Here is a 16016-nt window from a genome sequence, read left to right on the forward strand (position 1 = left end):
AATGAGACATATAAGTGATAATCACGAAAGAGAGTTATTTATTGTAAAAGGTGGTCAGGATGTTGGTGGGCCAACACAAACTGGAATGGACCCAACAACCGATAGGTAATTAAAAAGTATAATAAATTGAGGGACCATGAAGAAATAGCAAAAATGGTAGCTGTGGGTTGTTTGTCTTTCAGTTTTCCTTCTTCTGATGTTTTTATTCATTATATTTAAGTAATTTATAATCCTATGTTTAATGGTATTCCCAGAAGTACTTGTCGGGCTGATATTTTTAGACTTCATTCACAATATTATTTTTATTTATCTATATTGTTAAAAAATATTCAATGTAGAATGGCTTTAACTTCTGATCTTGATCGTGTTGTTAATAAAAATAATTATTTAACCATTACTTGTCACTAGATAGATAGTAATTTTGTTATGCAAAAACGTATTCTAACTTTTTTGTATGATGAAGATCGTAAACTGGAGATTTTATTGCTGATTCGATTGCTAAAGTTACAGAAATTTATGGTACTGAAAATAAAATCTTATGTATTGCCTTTGATAATGCTTCTAACAAGACTGTTGTTACAAAGTTAAAATCTAAGCTATCTCCGCTGTTACCTGAAATATTTCATGTTAAGTGTGCTTGTCATATATATAATTTAATTGTAAGAGATGGTTTTAAGTTTTTTGAGCTTTATATTGAAAAAATTCGGCTTGCTGTTGGTTTTATTCAAGGAAATTATCGAAGAAAGAGAATTAGAGAATTTAAAGTTAAATGTGAACAAAATGGACTTGCACCGATATTGATGCCTGAAGAATGTGATACTAGATGAAATGCTATGTATGATTTTTTAAAAACTTGTCATAAATATAGAGTTCCTATTACACTAACTTTTAACCAACATTGTGGTTCATTTGGATGAATGTATGCTACATGATTCTGATTGAGTTGTAATTGACGATCTAGCTAAGTTTTTGGAAAAAATTTATATAGCTACGGTTGAATTTTCCGTTGCTTATTATCCTATTGTTTGTAATATTTTAGTATAGATAGCCGATATTTCTGATTTGAACAAAGAATATAAAAATAAAAAGGTTACAAAGAAGCTGTTGGTGCTATGTTTGCTAAATTTTAAAAATATTTTTTTTTGATTCCCCCTATTTACTTGGTTGGTGCTATGCTAAATCCTTGTATGAAATATACTACTATGTGTCACTTTAGTATTCTTATTTATTCTAACTTAGAGCTAAATACTAACAATGATTCTGATGCTGGAGAACAAAAACAACCAGATTTGTGGATGGCTATGACTGATGCGAACGCTTACATAGATAAATTATATAACCATTATGCTGATTTACTTGATTTAGCTGTACCGACAAATATCACTCCAACTGTCGCTCCTTATGCTCCCGAGGAGCCATCATCTTCTAAAAGGCCGGCACATAGTAATTTTCCTAATTACTTTTATGATTTAAATTATCGAAACAGTGTTGAGACGGGAGCTTACACAACAACTTATCGGGAAGAGCTTAAGTATTATCTTCGAACGCCGATAGAGGATTGCAAACGAAGGATCAACACGTTGGATTTGTGGAGGAATAATGAAACACAATATCCTGTGCTTTCAAGATTAGCTAGAGATATATTGAATGTTCCAATGTCAACCGTTGCATCGGAGAACACTTTTAGTCAGGGACGACAACAGCTTGGAGACAACCGTCACTCCTCGGGAAGCAATGCTATGAATGTTCTAGTTTGCATTAGGGATTGGATTAGAGCAGAAAGAAGAAATCAAGGAATGGAGGTGGAGTCGAACGACGAACAAAAACTTGAAGAAATTATGACTTCAAGGGAGAACTCAGTAGAATCAAGTCTAATGCATGATTTTGCCCCCATTGACTCTGACTATCCTATGCAAGTTCCCGTTAATATTAACATTGATGAGTTGGAAAAAATGATGAGAACTTTGTAGATTTTTCATTCATGTACATTATAAATTTTGAATCATTTTGCAATTAATAAAATAAAACATTCATTTACTCTTTAGTCCTTACTTTGTAATTTTTTCCATTTAATGATTTAAATTGAATTTCTAGTTTAAATTAAATACTTCGCTTTAGTATATTACTAATTTACTATCAAGTATTATTAATTTATTATATTAAGTAGCATATTTTTAAAGTAGTACATATATTGAATGGTACGTATATATGCATATATATTTTCTATAAACTCTAAAGTAGTATACATTTAACGTATACATGTGTATATGTTTTTTAAATTAATATATATATCATTATATTGTAGTATATATTTTGTAGCATATCTTTTAAAGTAGTACATATATTGAATGGTACGTATATATGTGTATATATAGAATATAGACTCTAAAGTAGTATATATTTAACGTATACATGTGTATATGTTTTATAAATTAGTATATAACTATATATATAGTGTGTGCATATATTGTAGTATGTATATTGTAGTATATTTAATTTAAAGTAGTACATATATATTGAATGATGCGTATATATGTGTATATATATCTTCTATAAATTCTAAAGTAGAATATATTTAACGTATACATGTGTATATATTTTATAAATTAGTATATATATCATTATATTGTAGTATATATCTTGGAGCATATTTTTTAAAGTAGTACATATATTGAATGGTACGTATATATGTGTATATGTAGAATATAGACTCTAAAGTAGTATATATTTAACGTATATATGTGTATATATTTTATAAATTAGTATATAACTATATATATAGTGTGTGTATATATCGTAGTATATTTTATTTAAAGTAGTACATATATATTGAATGATGCGTATATATGTGTACATATCTTCTATAGGCTCTAAAGTAGTATATATCTAAAGTATACATGTGTATATGTTTTGTAAATTAGTATATATATCATTATATTGTAGTATATATCTTGGAGTATATGTTTTATTTAGAGTAGTATATAAATTTAAGTAACGTATAGTTGTATACATGATTACATGTGTAATATTGTATATGTGTATATGACTATATGTTTTCTAAATTCAAATGTTATATACTATATATATAGTGTATATATATTGTTTAACGTATTTAAAATGTATATAGATGGGTATATATAGTGTATATTGGAGAATTTTTTTTTTTGGGTTTTGACCGAATTTTGGACCGGTTTTGATCTGGTTTAGGTGGGTTGGACTAGGTTAGATTTAGTGGACTAGTCCCGGGGTGTTTTAGTAAAATTTACTGTTGGACCCGAAATCGAATCGGCCCGTTTAATCTGGTCCGGTTCCGGACCCGACTCACAAACCGGCTAAACATAATGGTCCAGTTCCGGGTTGACCTGGCCCGGCCCAATTAACAGCCCTATTTTTAGCCATACCTTTGTTCATCAGTTTCACTCGTTTCGTCATTTTAATATTCTTAGTAATTTCTTTAAGTTACAAATCAAATCTTTGCTCTTGAATCGTGTGCCTTATATGAAGTATTTTGGTCATATAGCAGAAAATGAGGAGTTGTGAAAATATATATGTACAAAGTGTGTGTGGAAAAACAATGAAGATTGGTAGAGAATAGTCGAAGTTTTCTTGTATTTTTCATTGACAATCTTTAACCATATTTATACACAAAAAGCTACAGCAAAAAAATAATATTTCGATCATATTTTCACATACTAGAATCATAAATAATATTCCTACCTTATTTACATGTATTAGCATTATAAATAATATTCCTACTATATTTACACATATTATAACCTTCTAGATAGACCTTTGACAGCAGTAATAGTTGAGAAAATCAGATGGCTGAGATTAAATCATCACGTTGAAATTTGAATGGTGATGAAGCAGGTGTATATATCTTTCCCTTACCGTGCTTTGTTTTAGACTTCTTGACTTTTAGTCTTTTGACATTGCTTATTTCTCAGAAAAAGCATTTTTTTTTGAGAAAAAACTATTTTTTTGAAAAAGAAAGATATTTAGTAAACTTGCAAGCTTTTAAAAAGAAGTAGTAGTAGTTTTTTTGCTTTTCAAAATAAGCATAAGTAAAAAATTATTTTTTTATGATAATAATATCCATATCACTTATACACACACATGTGTGTGTCTATATATATATATATTATAAGTTTGATTTTAAAATTTTATACTTCATATTTATATCATAATTCTTAATTTTATTCTATGATTTTATTTTTCGCTCATTTTCTTTAAATAAAATCGAAAATATCATTGATGATGATGGTAAGAATATATAACTCTTTATTTTTATTATTATGATAATAAATGACAGATGAATCACATTGCAAGATCAAATGGTATTTTGGAAACACTTGTAAATGTGTTCTTGAATATTTAATTTTAAAGATATAATATCTAATTACCCTAGAATTATACCCACAAAGGTTATGACACATCTCAACTTAAAGGGGGTCCTATTACCCTTCTGAACTAATTAAAAGTGTAATTTTGATACCCTAAGTGTCTACGTGGCACATACGTAGCACAACACACTGAAGTGTCCACGTAGGCACATGTGTGTGCCACGTAGGCACTAAGGGTGTCAAAATTACATTTTTAATTAGTTCAGGGGGGTAATAGGGCCCCCCTTTAAGTTGAGGTGTGTCATAGCCTTTTTGGGTATAGTTCAGGGGGGTAATTGGATATTTTCTCAATTTTAAATAAAACATGAAAAGTGACATATTTCTTATCATATGGTGAATTTTTTCATATGTAGTGATTTAATTTATGAAATAATTTTTAGATTCATTTTTGTTTGATGTTTTTAAGTAATATTTAAATTATTTAAGTAATATATTATTATTTAATATTTTTTGACAACATACCCAGTGTATTTCCACATAGTAGGGTCTGAGGAGAGTAGAGCGTATGCAGACCATACCACTACATCAGGTGAAGTAGAGAGGCTGTTTTCGATAGACCCCCATCTTAGGACCGATAACAGTATAACAAATACAAAACATAAATGCATATAAACTAGTATAGTAAGCAAATACGTTAACACCGCTAGCCATAAGATAATACTACAACCACAAGATAATATTAAAAAATATCTAACCGAAACCATAGACATCACACAACCCCATGAACAAGAAATTAACTTCAGACACAAAGGAACGCTCCCCTACTGTTATCGATGCACTCCCAACCCCTAACCCTCTACCCTAATCCGCATCCTCTACACCTTCCTATCAAGGGTCATGTCCTCTGTAAGCTGTAACTGCTTCATATCATGCCTAATCACCTCCCTCTAGTATTTCTTTGGTCTACCTCTACCCCGCCTAAAACCATCTATAGCCAGTATCTCACACCTCCACACTGGAGCATCCGAGACCCTCCTCTTCACGTGCCCGAACTAACGTAACCTCACTTCTCACATCTTTTCCTCCATCATAGCAACTCCCACCTTCTCCCTAATAATCTTCTTTCTCACCCTATCTTTCTGGGTATGTCCACACATCCATCGCAACATTCTCATCTCTACCACCTTCAACTTTTGGATGTGAGAGTTCTTAACTAGCCAACACTTCACCCCATACAACATAGCCAGCCGAACTGTTACTCTGTAGAACTTACCTTTAAGCTTCGGGGCACCTTCTTATCATATAAGACTCCCGAAGTGAGCCTCTATTTCAACCACCCTGCCCCAATACGATGCATGACATCCTCGTTAATCTCGTCATTGCCCTGAATCATAGAGCTAGATACTTGAAATTCTCCCTCTTCTAAATGGCCTGAGAGTCCAGTTTCACAACTACTCCAGCCTCCTACTACACATCACTAAACTTACACTTTAAGTATTCCGTCTTAGTTCTACTCAACCAAAATCCTTTAGACTCAAGCGTTTGTCTCTAAATCTCCAACTTATCATTAACTCTTCCCCAAGTCTCGTCAATCAGTACATTATCATTCGCAAATAACATACACTAAGGCACCTCTCCTTGAATATGTCGCGTCAAAACATCCATCATCAAGACAAATAAAAATGGTCTGAGAGTCGATCCTTAGTGCAACCCTATCAAAATTGGAAAGTGCTCTAAATCCCTTTCTACCGTTCTTACACGAGTTTTCGCCCCATCATACATGTCCTGAATCGACCTAGTGTACGCCATGGGCATCCCTCTAGCCTATAAGCACCTCCACAGAATCTTCCTCAGAACTCTGTAAATTGTAACTGCTCCATATCATGCCTAATTATCTCTCTCCAATATTTCCGCAGCCTATCTCTGCCCCGCCTGAAACCATCCATAGCTAAGGTCTCATACCTCTGTACTGACGCATCAAAACTTCTCCTCCCCATATGCCCGAACCAACGTAACCTCACTTCTCCCATCTTGTTCTCCACCGAAGCAACTCACACCTTCTCCCGAATAATCTCATTCCTCACCTTATCTTTTCTGGTATGGCCACACATCCATCATAACATTCTCATCTCTGCCACCTTCAACTTTTGAATGTGAGAGTTCTTAACTGACCAACACTTTGCTCTATACAACATAGCTAATCAAACTGCCACTCTGTAGAACTTATATTTAAGCTTCGGGGGCACCTTCTTATCACATAAAACTCCCAAAGCGAGCCTCCATTTCAACCACCCTACCCCAATACGATGCATGACATCCTCGTCAATCTCATTGTTTCCCTGAATCATAAACCTCAGATACTTAAAACTCTCCCTCTTCTGAATGGTCTTAGAGTCTAGATTCACCACCACGCCAGTCTCCTCCGACACATCACTAAACTTACACTCTAAGTACTCCATCTTGGTCCTACTTAACCGAAATCCTCTATCCTCGAGCATCTGTCTCCAAATATCCAACTTATCATTAACTCCTTCTCGAGTCTATTAATCAGTACCACATCGTCCGCAAATAACATACACCAAGGCACCCCCTTGAATATGTCGCGTTAAAACATCTATAACCAAGGAAAATAAAACGGGCTAAAAGTTGATCCCTGGTGTAATCCTATCAAAACTGAAAAGTGCTTCGAATCTTCACCTACCATCCTCACACAAGTTTTCGCACCATCATACATGTCCTGAATCGCGCTAGTGTACGCCATGGGCACCCTGCTAGCGTCCAAGCACCTCCACAGAATCTCCTTGGGAACACTGCCATAAGCCTTCTCAAGATCAATAAAAAATATGTGCAAGTCCTTTTTCCTTTCCCGAAACTGCTCCACTAATCTCCTCACAAAGTGAATGGCCTCAGCAGATGAGCGACCTGGCATGAAACCGAATTGATTCTCAGAGATATTCACGATCCTTCTCAGCCTCAACTCTACCACCCTTTCTCAAACTTTCATTGCATGACTTAACAACTTAATACCTCTATAGTTGTAATTCTGAATGTCTCCCTTGTTTTTGTATAATGAAATTATCGTACTCCACCTCCACTCTTCAGGCATTTTCGCTGCCATAAGAATGATGTTAAACAACCTTATTAACCACTCCAAACCTGTCCCGCCAGTGCTCTTCCAAAAATCCACTGGAATTTTATCTGGCCCCGTTGCCCTACCCCATCGCATCTTGCGAATAGCCCCCTTTACCTCCTCAACCTTGATACGCCTACAATGACCATAAATATTGATTGAAAATTTATAGTAAGTACTTTTTAATTAAATAAAAATAAAATTTTATTTAAAAATACTATAATAGATATTTAAACTAAATATTTTCTATAAAACGATTTTGATAGTGAAAGTCTATTGATACATATTCTTTTTGGTCATTTATCTCAAAAAAATACTTCTTGAAAAAGATTATTCAAACACAATCTGTTCATCAAAAACACTTTTCAAATGAATATACCAAATACAAATTGTTTTTTTTTAAAAGCACTTTTCTAAAAAGCTATTTAAAAAAAATGATTCTCAAAATAAGCAATTTTCTAACGACAATTCCAAACGGGCTCTTTTGTTTCCTTTGAGTCAATGGTGATCCTTCACTAGTAATTTGAGAAACTGGGAAAGATGAAGATGAATTAGTGATCCGAACAGTGTGCACAACTTCTTGTTTGAGTAAAGAACACGTTTTGAATAAATACAAACCTTAAAAGAAAAAGTCTTGAAAATATGCTTGGCCTCGTTTGGCCATGAAAATAATATTTTTTTAAAGTTGAAGTTGGAGTTGGGTTATGTTGATCATAAATATAAATTGAAGTTGTTTCTGAAATTTTGTGAGAGAAATAAGATTGAAAAAAATAAAAACTTTTCACTTTATTAAAAATAATTTTCACTAAAGTAAAATAATTTTTATAGCCAAACACCACTATTTACATTTTTCTTTTTACTAAAATAAACGATTTTTTCAAAGAAAATAAAAACATTTCCATGACCAAACGCCTCCTTGAAATATCTAGGATACTTGTTGGGATGATTATACTGTAGAAAAAAAATACCTTGAAGCTGGTAGATTCACAAAGCTAAAGTGTGTGTGTGTGTTTAGGGGTGCGTTAGCTATTCACTTCATAGTATAGTAGAGGCTAGTTAAGACCTATGGGCTATGAGTGCATTCGGTATAGAGGAGAGGATTTTTTTTTTTTTTTTAAATCTTTCATGTTTAAAATTTTTTAGAAAATACTTTTTTCTTTTAAAAAAATAAGTTTCTTGACACCTCATCTTCACTGATAACGATTGCATTCTCCCTCTTTCAAAACACCTCATATTCACCCCACAATATTTTTCTCACGTAACAAACACAAAAAAATTAATTAATTAAAACCCGCTTATTTTCCTAAAAATCATTCTCTGTTCTTATCGAACACACCCTATATATGCAAATAGAAGTTGGGTGATATATACGGCTTATTAAGATCTTTAAGTAAATGTCACATCTTTTTCTTGAAAATGCATTAAGTGAAGGTTTTGAGATACATTGGTTTGACAATTTCTCGAACTCAAATTAGTACTCGTTGGAATTGTCACTTAAAGTAATATGTGTGTTTCAACATGTATACGATCCAGACTACATCACAGTTGTATATGCAAATGTATAGAGTTGCTGTTACATTGATGAAATAGTTAGTTAGTTGGTTAATTGGTGAGTCAGCTACAGAGTTAGTTGTTAGGTTGTCATGCAAGTTGTTAGGTTGTTAGTCAATTATGCTGAGCTGGCAATGAGTTGTGTAGAAGTGTGTAGAAGCTCACTCACTCAGCTCAACAATTGTCTATAAATAAGAGCAACAACAACAATGTAAAGCTAATGGATCAATAAAATTGACTTTTTCTTTCAAATTTTCTCCATCGATCATGAATGATCCATCTGCTATGCTTGATTTTCACATGGTATCAAAGCCAGGTTCTCAGTACTGAGAAGATTCAGTTGATTTCTTATTCCATTATCTGTAAATTTCTAAGCATTTTGCAATCTCTGTTATTGGCTTCTTCTTCTTCACGTTTGCTGTGTGATCTCTATTATCGGCTTCTCCTTCACGATTGCAATTTATTATTTTTCAAATATCTCACTATGGATCCTAAGATCGATCAAAGTGACCCATTTTTTATCGGCACTTCAGATAGCTCTAATGTTGTACTCGTCCCTATCAAACTCACTGGTTCAGAAAATTATAACCCGTGAAGTCGTTCAATGAGCATTGCACTATTAGGAGAAAGGAAGCTTGGCTTTGTCACTGGATCCTACAACAAGGAATCATATAGGGAGAAACTTCATGAGCAATGGGAGACATGTAATGCAATTGTTTTATCTTGGATTATGAACACAGTCAATGAGAGTCTACTGTCTGGTATTGTTTATGCTACAAATGCTTGTGCAGTTTGGGAAGATCTGAAAGAGAGATTTGACAAGGTAAATCGTATGCATATCTATCAATTGCATTATGAAATCAATATGTTGTTTCAAGGTACTGATTCAATTTCAGTTTATTTCACCAAATTGAAATGTTTGTAAAGTGAGTATGATGTGTTAGTTCCTAATCCTAGCTGTGACTGCCCTAAGTGTAAACAATATTCAAATCATATGTGTCAATTGAAAATCTTACAGTTTTTAAGTGGCTTAAATGAGTCTTATGATCAAGCTCGAAGGCAAATTTTACTCAAGGGAGTCACTCCTACTATCAATCAAGCTTATGCCATGCTTGTTGAGGATGAGATCCAGCATTCCTCTTGTATGCTTGCTTTACATGATAGGTCAGAACCACTAGCCATGCAGGTGAATCAAAACTATGGATCTTATGGTTATGGACAGGGAGGTACTAACTACAAGGTAGAAAGTATGATTATTGTCATCTATCAGGTCATACCAAAAAGAGTTGCTACAAACTGATTGGCTATCCTAATGATTGGAAGAATAAAAAGAAGCAAGGGTACATTATTGCATGGTAGTGGTAACAGTAACAGCTATTCCTTATATGGAAGTAGTAATAACACAGCCAGTAAGCCTTCTCAAATAGCCAATGTGGTTGCAGGACAAATTGATGTTGATAGTTCAAGCCATGATCAAGGAACTGCACCACTGGCAAAGGCTCACACCTTCACAGATGAAGAGTAAACTTAAATTATGAGTATGCTGAACAAAGACACCAAGGATATGAAATAAGTCAACATGACAGGTATAACCACTTGTTTTCTGTTGAAAACTTGTTCTGACAATTGGATTGTGGATTCAAGGGCTACACATCATGTGGTTGCACATAAACACATGTTTAGAAATAGTGCAGTCTTAGTATCAGGTCGAAAGAATAAACTGCACCTTCCTACTGGTGATGAAGTAAATATTTCACATATTGGTGAAGCTTATGTCTTTGCAAATGGTATGATCAAGGATGTTCTCTTTGTCCCAGACTTTAGACTTAATTTACTGTCTGTTGCTAAGATAACCAAGGAGCTCTCTTATTTTGTGTCCTTCTATCTTGATTTTTGTGTGTTTCAGTACCTCTTTAGTGGTAAGGTGAAGGGGATTGGTAGACAAGAGGGTGGCATTTACATTCTTAGAGGAGAGTGGAAAGCTAATACCAACCCTAAAGTACTGAAGCACAACAAGTTAGTTGCAGAAGTTTCTGTTCCAAGTTGAACACTGTGGCACCAAAGACTTGGACATCCAGCTTCACAGGTTCTGAGATCATTATATTTTTTGAAGGATCATAATGATGTAGATATACTGAATAAATATACAGTTTTTCCACTAGCTAAGCAAACAAGATTATCATTCCCCCATAGTACTTCAAGATGCTCTACATGTTTTGATCTTGTACACATGAACCTTTGGGGCCCTTATAAAACTGCTACCTATGATAATAAGTACTATTTTTTGACTATGGTTGATGATTGTAGTAGATACACTTAGGTACATATGTTGCAATTAAAGTCTGAAACTATAGTAGCTATTACGACTTTCATATCTATGATCAAGACACAATTTGGAGTGTTGATTAAGACCATAAGGTCTGACAATGAGACTGAGTTCATAAATTCTCAATGTTATAATTGTTTCAGTCTTTGGGTATTTTACATCAAATTAGTTGTTCTCACACTCCACAATAAAATAGAGTTGTGGAGAGGAAGAACAGACAGATACTAAACATGACTAGAGCTTTGAAGTTCCAATCTCATTTGCCAATTAAGTATTGGGGATTGTGTGTGAAGGCTGCAGTATACATTATGAATAGGTTACCATCATCAAGTCTAAATGGTAAAATCCCATTCCATATTTTATTCTCCAAGGATCCCAAGCTATCTCACTTAAGGCTAATTGGATATTTGTGCTATGTCACAGTTGTTCTTAGAAGTGACAAGTTTTTTGAAAGAGCAAAAACCTGCTGTGTTAGTAGGATATTCAGAGTCTCAAAAGGGATACCTGCTTCTAGATTTGCACTCCAAAAAGTTGACTGTTAGTAGAGATGTTGTATTCCAAGAAGATACATTTCCATTTGATCCATTACAGAAGGAGTTACAACCTGCAACAACTTCCAAAGCTGGTAAAAATATCAATGGATTTTTAAACTCTACAGATGAAGATATTTCTGATGAGGTTCCAGATGACTATCATACCATTGAAGATGATGTTCTGGCTGATACAGCTGCACCAGGTATAGATGCACATGACACAAGTGATATCGAAACTAGTCCACCTGAACTCCCTTTGACTTAACCTTCTACCAGCAGGCCCACTAGAGCTGTGAGACCACCTGTGTGGATGCATGACTATGTTGATACTTCTAAAAGCCAAAGGTGTAAGCATCCTTTAGCCAATAGCTTATCTTACAAAAAAATAAGTTTTTCTTATCAATACTACTTATCAAGGTTCTCCAATTTGACTGAACCCCAGCACTTTTAGCAAGCTATAAAGGATGACAGATGGGTGGAAGCCATGAAGTTGGAAATTGAAGCATCAGAGGCTAACAATACATGGATTATTGTTGGCTTTGCACAAGGAAAAGAATATTGTGGGTTCTAAATGGATATACAAAGTAAAATACCTTGCTAATGGGGAGGTAGAAAGGTTCAAATAAAGACTAGTAACCAAGGGGTATAGCCAGCAAGAAGGACTAGACTATCATAAAACATATTCTCCAGTTGCCAAAATGGTCACAGTTAGGTGTGTAATTGTTGTGGCAGTATCTAGAGGCTGGACTCTCCATCAGATGGATGTCTATAATGTATTCTTGTATGGTGATCTTGAATAAGAGGAGTATATAGAACTACCAGGGGTGTTCAGAAGACAGGGGGAGAATAGAGTTTGCAAGTTACTTAAGTCAATATATGGTCTGAAGCTAGCTTCCAGAGAATGAAATCTTAAACTCGCTAATGCATTACTTGAGGCTGGTTTTACACAGAGTGCTCATGATTATTCTCTGTTTACTTTACATAAAGGTGCTGATACAGTGATAGTTTTGGTATATGTTGATGACCTACTCATTACTGGTAGCAGCAGCACTTTGATTATGCTACCAAAGACAAGCTGCATAAGCAGTTCATACTGAAGGACTTGGGTGATCTCAAGTACTTCTTGGGTATTGAGATCCTGAGATCAACTTTTAGAGTGATACTAAATCAAAGAAAGTACATTCTTGAGTTAATTGCAGATACAATTCTTAGTGGTTCTAAGCCTGTCTTCACTCCTTTAGAATCAAATCTCAGGTTGATATCAATTGAATATGATCAGTCCACAAGTGTACAAGGAGATTAGTTGTTGTCTGATGTTTTCTCCTATCAAAGACTGATAGGAAAGCTCATCTATGCTACTATCATAAGACCTGATATCAACTTTGTTGTCCAAACCCTTAGCCAGTTCATGCAACATCCCAAACACTCACATTGGGAGGATACTACTAGGGTAGTCAGATACTTCAAGGTTTCAGTGGGTCAAGGCATTTGGTTGAAAGATGATCCTTCTGCTACTCTTACTTATTAGTGTGACTCAGATTGGGTTGCCTGCCCTAACACTAGACGTTCAGTTACTAGCTATGATATTCACTTTGGTGGCTTATTAATCTCTTGGAAGTCCAAGAAGCAGCACACTGTATCCAGAAGTTCTGCTGAAGCTGAATACAGAAACATGGCTTCAGCAGTTGCAGAGGTAACCTCGCTAGTTGGATTATTTTAGGAACTCAACAACCCCATTATCCTGCCCATTCCAGCATTCAGTGATAGCAATTCAGCTATACAATTGGCCAATAATCCTGTGTTTCATGAGAGAACGAAACACATTGAAATAGATTGCAATTTTTCAGGGACAAAATCAAGAATGACTTAATACTAGCTACATATGTTAATACTCTTGATCAAGTTACTGATCTTCTCACCAAGGATTTAAGTCGTGCTCAACATACACACTTGTTAGGCAAGCTTGGATGCACCCTGCAGCTTGAGGGGAGTGTTTCAACATGTATACGATCCACAGTACATCACAGTTAGTAAATGCAAATGTACAGAGTTGCTGTTACATTGATGAAGTAGTTAGTTGGTTAATTGGTGAGTCAGCTACAGAGTTAGTTGTTAGGTTGTCATGCAAGTTGTTAGGTTGTTAGTCAGTTATGCTGAGCTGGCAATGAGCTGTGTAGAAGTGTGTAGAAGCTCACTCACTCAGCTCAACAATTATCTATAAATAAGAGCAACAACAACAATGTAAAGCTAATGGATCAATAAAATTGACTTTTTCTTTCACATTTTCTCCATTGATCATGAATGATCCAGCTGCTATACTTGATTTTCACAACGTGACTCCTAAAAAAATCTAAAACAATTAACTTTAAGAGTTATCTACTTAACCACTTAAACTTAAAATAGAGGACAAATATATCACTCATATATATATATATATATATATATATATATATATGTATATAATTATAGATGTATGACTCTGTAAATTTATGTATATACCTATGTATCTGGCTGGAAAAACTAAATATTGAATCCAATCGATTGTTTGTATAAAGATCTAAAAAATTTACTTAGACTTAAAATTTTGAATAAGAAGGTTAAATTGTTTTCAGGCAAGAGTCAGATAACATCTTTCGATTTTGGTTGACATGTAAAAAATTAGTTAAGGCATTAGCTAGTAAAACCAAAACTCAGTTTAATTAATACAGCTGGATCCAATCTTTTGAGAAAATATGGGAACTATATTATCTCATAATATACCTGGAATGACAAATATTAGCATGGCTTTGAAGATAAAGTAATGGTAGTAAGTTGAGCATTTAAGAACCCAGTTTTAATTAAGCCTTGAAATTGACATAAGTAGCCAATAATAGGCATTTGGTAACATGTATTGGGCTTGATTTATTTACCAAGTAAAGTTGGGTTGGGCTTAGATATGATATTGCCGTAGATTTACATCAGGTGGCCACTTTTGTGGTATTATACCTAGGAGCTAGCCAATTTTTTCAAAAATAAACTATTAGTTTTGAATTTTAAACTCAGACACTGAGGTCATTTTCGTACTTCAGATCATTGGTTGAATTTTAAAAAATAACCAATTATGGTTGTCCATGTAAATCACCCATTCATGACTAATGAGCTTACAAATCCTTAGAAGTATCAAAAGTACCAACAAATTAAAGCTTAGTTTTTAAGCAGAACAAGTACATGATAGCCTTATGTTTCTAGTCTTGAACAAAGTTGGGCCTCACTATTGTGCCCCAACTGAATTTAAGTCTAGACTGAACCTACTCAACATTTAGTAACAAAAGCAAATGAAGTAAAAACAACTGGATTGACAATAACATGATTTGATACTTCTCTAGATTTGCTTAATGTTTTGATCCTTTGGCAGAAGTGTTTTAATGAAAAAAAAAAAAAAACTGTACGCATTTTTGATTTAATTGACTAGTTTCCCATAATATTGTTTGATTATGGGAAAAAAAGGGTAAACTTGTCGAAATTGTGGAGCATGTGAACATAGTTAAAGTGTATATAATGTTGCACGGTTTTTTTCCTTGAAAATTATGTACGATACTCAAAATTTGTTGTTTACACAGGAATTCGGAATGAACAAAACCAAACGACACCAAATCGACAAATTGAGTCAAATCCAAAAGACCGACTAGTGATTTAGTTTGACTTGATTTGTTAGGAACCAAATCTTTGGGGAAAGTGCACAAATACCCCCTTTTTGGGTCGCCAATTCAACTAATAAAAGGAGTTACTAGTTTGTGGCATGTCAAGATTATTTAGTTAGTCTTAAATTATAAATATCTGTACATTATTAGTTAGTGAGTTAGTTAATAATGATCCAGCTGTTACTCTAGTGGATCAACTAGATACCTTCTTTTTCTCTTCCTTGTACTATGTATATAAGCTGTTGAGTTGAGTAATGGAAGTTACAATTTTCATTTGCCAAATCTGATCTTCTCCATTTTTCTCTCTCTCAGGCTTTCCTCTCCAATGGAGTTTTCTTCTCGAAAGCTCACTGTTCTAACATGGTATTAGAGCTAGCAAGCTCGATTTCCTTGGTTTTCCGCATTATCGTTTTTAGTTCTGTTGCAATCATTCGATCTTCTCTACTCCTAGCT

Source organism: Capsicum annuum, chromosome 1 (genome assembly GCF_002878395.1).
Source record: "Capsicum annuum cultivar UCD-10X-F1 chromosome 1, UCD10Xv1.1, whole genome shotgun sequence".
Taxonomy (NCBI): domain Eukaryota; kingdom Viridiplantae; phylum Streptophyta; class Magnoliopsida; order Solanales; family Solanaceae; genus Capsicum; species Capsicum annuum.